Genomic DNA, 12,516 nt, shown 5'->3' on the forward strand with positions numbered 1-12,516 from the left:
CATCCCTCTGCAAGATATCTCACTATTTTTGACTTTTCTGAGCCTGTCAAGTCCTTCTTTTGACCCATTTTGCCAAAGGAAAGGAAGTTGCCTAATAATTATGCACACCTGATATAGGGTGGTGATGTCATTAGACCACACCCCTTCTCGTTACAGAGATGCACATCACCTAATATGCTTAATTGGTAGTAGGCTTTCGAGCCTATACAGCTTGGAGTAAGACAACATGCATAAAGAGGATGATGTGGTCAAAATACTCATTTGCCTAATAATTCTGCACTCCCTGTATGTAGCTTCACAATGGTAACTCCGAATATGGCCATGTAACATGTCTATGATCATGGAATTGCCCCCTCTATGCCATCCTGGCATAGTTGGCACAATCCCATGATCCCAGTGGTCTGTAGCACAGACCCTGGTACTGCCAAACTGCCCTTCCTGGGGTTTCACTGCAGCTGCTGCTGCTGCCAACCCCTCAGACAGGCAGCTGCCCTCCTGGGGTCCAGCCAGGCCTGGCCCAGGATGGCAGAACAAAGAACTTCCTCTGAGAGAGGGTGTGACACCCTCTCCCTTTGGAAAATGGTGTGAAGGCAGGGGAGGAGTAGCCTCCCCCAGCCTCTGGAAATGCTTTGTTGGGCACAGAGGTGCCCAATTCTGCATAAGCCAGTCTACACCGGTTCAGGGACCCCTTAGCCCCTGCTGTGGCGCGAAACTGGACAAAGGAAAGGGGAGTGACCACTCCCCTGACCTGCACCTCCCCTGGGAGGTGTCCAGAGCTCCTCCAGTGTGCTCCAGACCTCTGCCATCTTGGAAACAGAGGTGCTGCTGGCACACTGGACTGCTCTGAGTGGCCAGTGCCACCAGGTGACGTCAGAGACTCCTGCTGATAGGCTTCTTCAGGTGTTAGTAGCCTATCCTCTCTCCTAGGTAGCCAAACCCTCTTTTCTGGCTATTTAGGGTCTCTGTCTCTGGGGAAACTTTAGATAACGAATGCATGAGCTCAGCCGAGTTCCTCTGCATCTCTCTCTTCACCTTCTGATAAGGAAACGACCGCTGACCGCGCTGGAAGCCTGCAAACCTGCAACATAGTAGCAAAGACCAGTGTTTTTCAACCTTTTTTGGGCAAAGGCACACTTGTTTCATGAAAAAAATCACGAGGCACACCACCATTAGAAAATGTTAAAAAATTTAACTCTGTGCCTATATTGACTATATATAAAGTAATTCTCTTGAATAGGAATCAAATAAACACAAAGAAAGTATTTTATAATTACTTTATTATGAAATAGTAAGTAAACAGAAATATGAAAAATTATAAAATACTTTATTCAGTGCGCAACCTGGGCCTGTTTGGCTGAACACAAAGCTGATATTCTGGCTGGAATCGAAGAAAGACACACACGTAGCTCTTCGTCAACGGCTCTCAGTCTCTCTCTGTATTTAGTTTTTATAGCAATCATGCTTGAAAAGCTCATCTCACACAGATATGTAGTGGAAAATGGGAGCAATGTCAAAATAGCTTTGTTTGCCAGAAGGGGGAACTCCTTGGCAGTATCCAACCAAAAACTGTCCAAAGGTAGATCAGCAAATCTTAGCTTGAAACCACGATTTTGTCTCAGTTCAGTTAGTTCCTCCTGCTCCTGTAAAGTCATGTCCTTTCCACCAACTGATACTGAGCTATAAGGGTCCCTAACCCAGTCAAGGCATTCAGTGGAGACTGAAGAGAAATAAAATGACAACTTCTCCTCGAGAGTTTTTAAATGTTTAACTATTATCTCACACAGTGCAGCAGTGTGAACACCTTGCCATTGCTTGGTGAGTGCGAACATTTCAAGATTGCCACTTTCCACGTGTTGATGCCAGAGTTGCACCTTTGAACGGAATCCATTTATTTTATCTGTACTTGTAAGCAGGTTTTCATTTCGGCCTTGCATTCGTGTGTTCAGTTCATTCAGATGATGAAATATATCTGCCAGGTATGCCAGCCTTGCACACCACTCATCACTTGCAAGCAGCTTTGCGTAATCTGACCTCTCATTTGTCAGAAACACTTTAAGTTCCTCCCGCAGCTCATACACACGAACCAAGACCTTGCCACGCGACAACCACCGGACCTCCGTATGAAACAGCAAGGTTTTATGCTTCGCTCCCATCTCCTCACACAAAGCTGCAAATATGCGAGTTTTCATGGGTCGTGACTTTACAAAGTTTACCATGCGCACAACATCATCCAACACATGAACTAGGTCTGCTGGTAAAGTCTTGGCTACGAGGGCCTCACGGTGTAAAAAACAATGCGTAACAATAACATCTGGATTTCTTTCCTTCACTCTGCTTACAAAGCCTTTGGTGCGCCCGACCATGGCTGCAGCTCCATCGGTGCAGACACTTGTGCAGTTTTCCCACTTAAGTCCTCCTTGTTCAAGGTATTCTGATGTGACCCGAAAAATTTCTTCTCCTGTAGTTTTTTCTGGCAATGCCTTGCAAAAAAAGAAGTTTTCTCTAATTGCATCACCATCAACAAAACGCACATTGGCCAAGAGTTGAGCATGTCCACTGATATCAGTAGACTCGTCAAGTTGCAATGCAAATTTCTCACTGATACGGATCTTTTCCAAAACCACACTTTCGATGTCTGCAGACATGTCATTAATACGTCTGGAAATTGTGTTGTCTGAGAGAGGGACTTTGGCTATTTCCTTAGCTGCTTCAGGTCCGAGCATCTCCTCTACAATAGCTTTGCAGGCGGGAAGTATTAATGTCTCTGCCACAGTGTGCGACTTTTTTGACTTGGCTATAAGTTCAGCAACTTGATAGCTAGCTTTAAGAGCTCTTTCATTTACCTTTGTGGTTTTTCTCATGAAAGTTGCCTCTTTCTCCGTGTTTTGACGCAGGCGAACAAAATAGTCTGCATTCTTGTTTTGAAGCGAAGGGTGTTTCGTTTGGAGATGGCGTTTAAGTTTGCTTGGGACCATAGCACTGTTAGCTAGCTTTTCACCACACACCACGCACAGTGGAGTTGGTTTGTTTGCATCTCCGGTGAAAGTAAATCCAAATGAAATATAGCTTTCGCTATATTGCCTTGTGCCAGAGAATTTGCTTGAGCTAACCATCTTTGCTTTCTTTTGATCCCCACTCGTACTTGGGCTCTCATCTGGCTCCAAATTTTGTTCAGAGTCCAGTTCTTTCCTTTTCAAAAACTTGTCCATCACTGCAGTATCTCACTGTCACTCAGTACTTACTGCGCTTGTCTCCTCCAGATAGCCGCTATCCGTCACACTCAGCACTCTTCTGCGTATGTCTCCATCCAGATCCATCAGTCAGCGCTCTTCTGCTCATGTTTCCTCCAGATCCATTGGCGCTCTTCTGCTCATCGGCGATGTCTCCTCCTGTCCTCCTCCTGTTAGTGTAACAGTGACACCGGAGCTATTTATAGTCCTTAACATCAGTGGTGGGATTCAAAAATTTTAGTAACCAGTTCCGACTAGACCACAGATATGTGTAACCTTCCATCACCTGTAATACCATTTCTTTCACAATGCACAATACAAAGGTGTGACAGGCTTGGGCACAGAGACACTAAAATGGTTGCTGAAAGGAGAACTTCCCCAGACAGGAGCATCGGCACAGACCCAAGCAGAGCATCCCATACAGAAACAGACTAGTAGTCAATCAATCAATCAAAGAATTTGTAAAGTGCGCTAGTGGGAAAAGCCCCAAGGGTTCTTGCCTCAGACAAAACCAGCAAAATAATGGCCACGACATACGACTTCGGCTGTTCCTCCTTGGTAAATGCTACAATGTCTGACTTCGGTTGGGTACACATATTTCCCTAAAACTTCACACATGCTTCGAAACCAGATTTACATGGGGGAAGTTATAGTAACATTCAGGGAGGTCAACAACTGGGCAGTGATTACATGGAACATTGAAGCTATTCTTCAACATAATGATTTCTTAATCATCTTTAAAACAATACTGCCTCAACCACAAGCAGGACCAGCTGTACCATTAGTTGCAGGGCTTATGAAGCATACAGTACACACATTCCTGTGTTCACAGTTGAGAAGAGACAAGAGATTAAATACAATGGGCCCACTTTAAGGCCTTTCTCTTAGGGCCCTGGGACAGTCAGAGATTAAAGGATATTACCCTTTGTGGCTCATGTCACTTACCACTGGTGTCACAGGATCACAGTACTGGTGCACTCCAAACTGGATAGCCAGAAAAATCAATCCCTGACCTCGTCGCGCTCTCCCTCTCCGCGTCTTTCGGCTCTGGCGCTTTTTCACCATCGCTGCCCCGGAATTCCTCAAGCGTTTCCCTGGAAACAGGGAAACGCGTCATCGACGCCCGGAGCGTTCCCATGGAGACATGGGAACGCGCAACTGACTTTCCTGGCGAGAAGCTGGTTGGCGCTGGCGCTGGCGTGGACGTGGTCGTAACGACCCGTTCACAATGTCCTACAGTCCGGCGCCCCCTCCCACGGCACACCAGGCAACCTCTCGCGGCACACTAGTGTGCCGCGGAACAGTGGTTGAAAAACACTGGCAAAGACGACTACTGCAACTCTGTAACGCTGATCCTGCCACCTTCTCGACTGTTTTTCTGCTTGTGCATGCTGTGGGGGTAGCCTGCCTCCTCTCTGCACCAGAAGCTCCGAAGAAATCTCCCCTGGGTCGACGGAATCTTCCCCCTGCAACCGCAGGCACCAAAAAGCTGCATTACCGGTCCCTTGGGTCTCCTCTCAGCACGACGAGCGAGGTCCCTCGAATCCAGCGACTCTGTCCAAGTGACCCCCACAGTCCAGTGACTCTTCAGCCCAAGTTTGGTGGAGGTAAGTCCTTGCCTCACCTCGCTGGGCTGCATTGCTGGGAACCGCGACTTTGCAGCTACTCCGGCCCCTGTGCACTTCCGGCGGAAATCCTTTGTGCACAGCCAAGCCTGGGTCCACGGCACTCTAACCTGCATTGCACGACTTTCTAAGTTGGTCTCCGGCGACGTGGGACTCCTTTGTGCAACTTCGGCGAGCACCGTTTCACGCATCCTCGTAGTGCCTGTTTCTGGCACTTCTCCGGGTGCTACCTGCTTCTGAGAGGGCTCTTTGTCTTGCTCGATGTCCCCTCTCTCTTCAGGTCCAATTTGCGACCTCCTGGTCCCTCCTGGGCCCCAGCAGCGTCCAAAAACGCCAAACGCACGATTTGCGGCTAGCAAGGCTTGTTGGCGTCCTTTCAGCGGGAAAACACTTCTGCACGACTCTCCAAGGCGAGAGGGATCCGTCCACCAAAGGGGAAGTCTCTAGCCCTTTTCGTTCCTGCAGAAACCTCAGCTTCTTCTGTCCAGTCGAAGCTTCTTTGCACCCGCAGCTGGCATTTCCTGGGCATCTGCCCATCTCCGACTTGCTTGTGACTTTTGGACTTGGTCCCCTTGTTCCACAGGTACCCTAGATTGGAAATCCACAGTTGTTGCATTGCTGGTTTGTGTCTTTCCTGCATTATTCCTCTAACACAACTCTTTTGTCCTTAGGGGAACTTTAGTGCACTTTGCACTCACTTTTCAGGGTCTTGGGGAGGGTTATTTTTCTAACTCTCACTATTTTCTAATAGTCCCAGCGACCCTCTACAAGGTCACATAGGTTTGGGGTCCATTCGTGGTTCGCATTCCACTTTTGGAGTATATGGTTTGTGTTGCCCCTATCCCTATGTTTCCCCATTGCATCCTATTGTAACTATACATTGTTTGCACTGTTTTCTAAGACTACACTGCATATTTTTGCTATTGTGTATATATATCTTGTGTATATTTCCTATCCTCTCACTGAGGGTACACTCTAAGATACTTTGGCATATTGTCATAAAAATAAAGTACCTTTATTTTTAGTATAACTGTGTATTGTGTTTTCTTATGATATTGTGCATATGACACTAAGTGGTACTGTAGTAGCTTCACACGTCTCCTAGTTCAGCCTAAGCTGCTCTGCTAAGCTACCATTATCTATCAGCCTAAGCTGCTAGACACCCTATACACTAATAAGGGATAACTGGGCCTGGTGCAAGGTGCAAGTACCCCTTGGTACTCACTACAAGCCAGTCCAGCCTCCTACACCTCCTTGTCCAGAGGATGGCGGATGGCCTTGGCCACGTAAGCTGCCACCTTAGTGTCCGGCACCCACTCAGAAGACCTGGGAGGATATATGTTTTCTGGTTCAAACATATCAGACTCCTCTGGCCCGTCCTCCTCGAAACTAGAAGTGGTTGTCAATGGGCGCCAAGGCCTGCCCAAATCGCACCCCTCCTCCGATGATCCCTCGTCATCAGAGTCACCCTTCCCAAACTGGGAGATCCCTGGAAGAGATCCATGTCCAGGGCGGCTGCGCCGACATGCTATCCGGATATTACATCCTCCCGGCAGGGTGTGTATTCCTGCCTGCGCGCACTCTTGCGAAACACTTCGCACAGCTTATCAAAGCCTTGCAGGTGCCCTGCGTCACGCTTCATTTGTCTTGAGGAGGAGGCCTTGGTAGCGTTACTGGGGCAGGCACCTAAATCTCCTAAAATGCTCAGGTATTGTACACTTGGTCCATCAGCTCGTCTACCCTGTCCTGTAGGGGGGCAAGAGCCTTCGCAATGACTTGCAAAAGGATTCTGTCAACCCCTGCTGGAAGGTGACGCTGAGAGGGCCAAACCTCCCCAGCAGCTGGGAAAGAGGCATAAGCATGGTCCTCCCCGGGGTCCATGAAAGAAACTGCACAGGGCTAGGATAGGTAGTCACTTATTCCCCAAGGAATGTCAATAAAGCAGTAATCACCCTATAGATTCAAGGGTAGCCCCCTCGCAGTGCTCCAAATATGTAATTTGTGTGAGGAGGGTACAGGAAAAAACCTGGGCTCTGCCGAGTACAACAACCTCCCCACACGGGGTTAATTATTTTTACAGGCCGATCACAGGGAGCGAAGAAAAACGCTTCGGTGCGATTGGCAAGTGCCTGACGGAGCGCAATGTGGCGTGAAAGTGCACTCCTAGCGACTCCACACGTCACCACACACGTGCTCGGGCCGAAGCCTACCATGCAAGACAATACCTACAAAGAAAGTAAACCAATGAACAACAACGCTAATAGCCATGTACAATAATCAGCAAAAAGCACAAGGCAAACCCCAGCAACCCCGCAATGAACATTAAGGCAGCGAGGAATTAACTGACGTTGCAGCAGTGAAGAAAGAGGAAGGATGGCGTTTGTCTGACATTTATATGGACAGGGACAGGATTGGTTATCGGTCACCATGGCGACAATCGAGAATCATGGGATTTGCAGTTTACAAATGTTTTTTTCTTTCTATGTTGAACTTTGAACTTGCTGTAATTAATAAGAGTGAAGAAAGGACTGCATAATCCTCACCTCTGGTCCTGACATAGAATTGCACTTTCAGTGGGGAGAGACACGCAGTAGGCTATGGCCCGAGCGCACAGTGCAGTGACTTCCAGAGCCACTAGGGGCACGCTTTCGCGCCGTTATCGTGCTCTGGCAAACACTGGACAGGTTGCGCTGCAGCGCTTCATTTAGTGTGTACGCGAGCTGCCGGCGTGTGTGGGAATCGATCAGACCCTGCCATTGGGGTTTTTGATCAGTTTCGTTCCCCTCCAACCTTTGCTGACACTGCCCTCACAGTAGGTGCTGGTTAGACCTGCTGAATATTTACCAGGTGGGGAAACACAGTAGTGTAAATCACAGCCACCAATTAAATTGTGGAGCACAGCGAGGGGGCTGGCCTTAATTAATTTTAGTACTGGGCAAAAGCTGGTGCTCTCACCCAAGAATTACATTCCCTAAGGGGAGTAAAGTCCTTTGAGGATCGCTCCTACACACCTTCTTTGGTGGCTGAGGAAGTATGCCCTCCCCCCCACATCAATTACCCGCTGGGGCAGACAAAGTCCATTCGCAGGCAATAGCTAAGGCCTTAGCACCCCTGCAGGATAGAATAAACAAATTAATGGCACAAGTTTCTAACGCCCCAGGGATTTTGTGGGACTCAGGGACTAGGCCAAACAAGCATGACGTGGGGTACCTGGAAGGTTTCGACAAATTGAGAGAGACCTTCCATAAAAGTGCGTGAACGCTAAAAAACATACCTTGCCGGGAGGATGCAAAACCCGAAGAGCATGGCGGCGCGGCTGCCCTAAAGATGGATCCTTTCATGGGATCGCTCCATTCGGGGGGTGAACCGGTGATGAGGGCTCATCGGATGAGGGACGCATATTGGGCAGACCTCTGCCCCCATCAGTGACCACCTCAAGCCTCGAGGAGGAGGGGCCAGATGATTACGATATGTATGACCCTGAGGACATCTACCATCCAAGGTCCTCAGAATGGGTCCCAGACCCCAAAGTGGCAGCATATGTAGCCAAGACGATTCAACACCCCTTAGAGAAGGAGGTGAGAGCCCGTCTTCACGTGGAGTGACCCAGACCCCAGCTGGAGGACAAAGTGGCGGAACTTGCTGTATTTAATAAAGTGAAGAAAGTACTGCATAAACCTCACCTCCGTGTCCTTAATAGAATTGAAACTTTCCTTCACATTAGCTAGGAAATTTTTCATTCTATGTCAGGACACGGAAGCGAGGATTATGGTTTTCTTTCTTTACTTCAAAATATTCAGCAGTGTAGGAGGCTGGCCTGGCTTGTAGTGGGTACCAAGGGGTACTTACACCTTGCACCAGGTCCAGGTATCCCTTATTAGTGTAGAGGGGTGTCTAGCAGCTTAGGCTGATAGAAAAGGTAGCTTAGCAGAGCAGCTTAGGGTGAACTAGGAGACGGGTGAAGCTCCCACTATACCACTGGTGTCATATGCACAATATCATAAGAAAACACAATACACAGATATACTAAAAATAAAGGTGCTTTATTTTTATGACAATATGCCAAAAGTATCTCAGTGAGTACCCTCAGTATGAGGATAGCAAATATACACAAGATATGTGTACACAATACCAAAAATATGCAGTAATAGCAATAGAAAGCAATGCAAGCAATGTACAGTCACAATAGATTGCAATGAGAGCACATAGGGATAGGGGCAACACAAACCATATACTCTAGAAGTGGAATGCGAACCACGAATGGACCCCAAACCTATGTGACCTTGTAGAGGGTCGCTGGGACTATAAGAAAACAGTGAGGGTTAGAAAAATAGCCCACCCCAAGACCCTGAAAAGTGGGTGCAAAGTGCACCTAAGTTCCCCAAAGAGGACAGAAGTCGTGATAGGGGAATTCTGCAAGGAAGACCAACACCAGCAATGCAACAACAATGGATTTCCTGACGAGAGTACCTGTGGAACAAGGGGACCAAGTCCAAGAGTCACGATCAAGTCGGGAGTGGGCAGATGCCCAGGAAATGCCAGCTGTGGGTGCAAAGAAGTGCCACCGGATGGTAGAAGCTGTGGATTCTTCAAGAACGACAAGGGCTAGAAACTTCCCCTTTGGAGGATGGATGTCCCACGTCGTGAAGAAGCTTGCAGAGGTGTTTCCGTGCAGAAAGACCGCAAACAAGCCGTGCTAGCTGCAAGGGTCGCGGTTAGGGTTTTTGGATGCTGCTGTGGCCCAGGAGGGACCAGGATGTCATCAATTGCGTGAGGAGACAGAGGGGGCGACCTGCAAGACAAAGAGCCCACTCAGAAGCAAGCAGCACCCGCAGCGGTGCCGGAACAGGCACTACGAAGTGGAGTGAACCGGACCTCACCCGAAGTCACAAAGGAAGGTCCCACGACGCCGGAGGACAACTCAGGAGGTCGTGCACTGCAAGTTAGAGTGTCGGGGACCCAGGCTTGGCTGTGCACAAAGGAAATCCTGGAAGAGTGCACAGGAGCCGGAGCAGCTGCAAATCACGCGGTACCCAGCAATGCAGTCTAGCGTGGGGAGGCAAGGACTTACCTCCACCAAACTTGGACTGAAGAGTCACTGGACTGTGGGAGTCACTTGGACAGAGTTGCCGAGTTCCAGGGACCACGCTCGTCATGCTGAGAGGGGACCCAGAGGACCGGTGATGCAGTTCTTTGGTGCCTGCGGTTGCAGGGGGAAGATTCCGTCGACCCACAGGAGATTTCTTCGGAGCTTCTAGTGCAGAGAGGAGGCAGACTACCCCCACAGCATGCACCACCAGGAAAACAATCAAGAAGGCGGCCGGATCAGCGTTACAAGGTCGCAGTAGTCATCTTTGCTACTTTGTTGCAGTTTTGCAGGCTTCCAGAGCAGTCAGCGGTCGATTCCTTGGCAGAAGGTGAAGAGAGAGATGCAGAGGAACTCTGATGAGCTCTTTCATTCGTTATCTAAAGAATTCCCCAAAGCAGAGACCCTAAATAGCCAGAAAAGGTTTGGCTACCTAGGAAGGAGGATAGGCTAACAACACAGGTAAGAGCCTATCAGGAGGAGTCTCTGACGTCACCTGCTGGCACTGGCCACTCTGAGCAGTCCAGTGTGCCAGCAGCACCTCTGTTTCCAAGATGGCAGAGGTCTGGAGCACACTGAAGGAGCTCTGGGCACCTCCCAGGGGAGGTGCAGGTCAGGGGAGTGGTCACTCCCCTTTCCTTTGTCCAGTTTCGCGCCAGAGCAGGGCTGGGGGATCCCTGAACCGGTGTAGACTGGCTTATGCAGAAATGGGCACCATCTGTGCCCATGATAACATTTCCAGAGGTTGGGGGAGGCTACTCCGCCCCAGCCCTGACAACTTTTCCAAAGGGAGAGGGTGTAACACCCTCTCTCTGAGGAAGTCCTTTGTTCTGCCTTCGTGGGCCAAGCCTGGCTGGACCCCAGGAGGGCAGAAACCTGTCTGAGGGGTTGGCAGCAGCAGCAGCTGCAGTGAAACCCCGGGAAATGTAGTTTGGCAGTACCCGGGTCGGTGCTAGAGACTCGGGGGATCATGGAATTGTTACCCCAATGCCAGAATGGCATTGGGATGACAATTCCATGATCTTAGACATGTTACATGGCCATGTTCGGAGTTACCATTGTGACGCTATACATATGTCGTGACATATGTATAGTGCACGCATGTAATGGTGTCCCCGCACTTACAAAGTCCGGGGAATTTGCCCTGAACAATGTGGGGGCACCTTGGCTAGTGCCAGGGTGCCCACACACTAAGTAACTTAGCACCCAACCTTTACCAGGTAAAGGTTAGACATATAGGTGACTTATAAGTTACTTAAGTGCAGTGGTAAATGGCTGTGAAATAACGTGGACGTTATTTCACTCAGGCTGTAATGGCAGGCCTGTGTAAGAATTGTCAGAGCTCACTATGGGTGGCAAAAGAAATGCTGCAGCCCATAGGGATCTCCTGGAACCCCAATACCCTGGGTACCTTAGTACCATATACTAGGGAACTATAAGGGTGTTCCAGTATGCCAATGTAAATTGGTGAAATTGGTCACTAGCCTGTTAGTGACAATTTGGAAAGAAATGAGAGAGCATACCCACTGAGGTTCTGGTTAGCAGAGCCTCAGTGAGACAGTTAGTCATAACACAGGTAACACATACAGGGCACACTTATGAGCACTGGGGCCCTGGCTGGCAGGGTCCCAGTGACACATACCACTAAAACAACATATATACAGTGAAATATGGGGGTAACATGCCAGGCAAGATGGTACTTTCCTACAAGCAGCCAATCAGATTAAGTTAACAGAAAAACTACATTACCCATGTACTCCAGCACATCTCATATTACAAGCTCCAATAGTATGCAGTCACCCCTCATAAGTATCAATGCCATTTTGTGTCCTCTTTTTGATAAGTCATTTTTCCCCTTATTGAAGGCATTGTTATATTGTGCATTATTATTGATTTTGCCCCCTTTACAGTCACGGGGATATGATTAACTGATCAGTGTTTTGCCACAATGTTGGAGTGAAAACTCGAGACTACGCTCGTGCTGATAATTAGAGCGGTCGGTTTCCGGTGCTCTTGCCTCTGTGGAGCAGTTAGCCGATTACGCGCGTCTTCCTGATGCGCACAGTCCTATTTCTAGGACTAGCACTCATCGCTTGTGCAGTTACCAGCAACGCTGAAATTGAATAATAAAGCGAGCGTCAGTTTCTCTGTTGCCGTGGTGACAGGTCCATTGAGAATTGCTCCCCTCACACCTGTCTGGAAATTACAGGGTTGTAAAGTACACAAAGGCTTGCCCTAGAGTGTCTCCAGCCATCTCCCTCCACTTTGTAATTGAGGCATAAAATAATAAGCCTGGAAGGGGTCCCACTCCTACTTCTTCTCTCTTGACTGCACTGTGAAAGATATTAAAAATTAAGAGAATGGCACAATGGGAGCCTTACGAGGCTGAGGTAGAATACTACCCTGAACAAGTTGGTGACTAGTTTGAACTGGGCTTGGGGGAGGCCCTGAATTGCAGTGTCCAGCAATAAGTAAATAAAGCACTTGGTAGAGCTTTGGGCCCTTTTACTGGGCATTTACGTGATTTTGCGTGCAAACAGAGCTGGCAACCTATGCTCCTTCCAATTAGCGATGT

The sequence above is a fragment of the Pleurodeles waltl genome, chromosome 3_2, assembly GCF_031143425.1.
Source record: "Pleurodeles waltl isolate 20211129_DDA chromosome 3_2, aPleWal1.hap1.20221129, whole genome shotgun sequence".
In the NCBI taxonomy this organism is placed as follows: Eukaryota; Metazoa; Chordata; class Amphibia; order Caudata; family Salamandridae; genus Pleurodeles; species Pleurodeles waltl.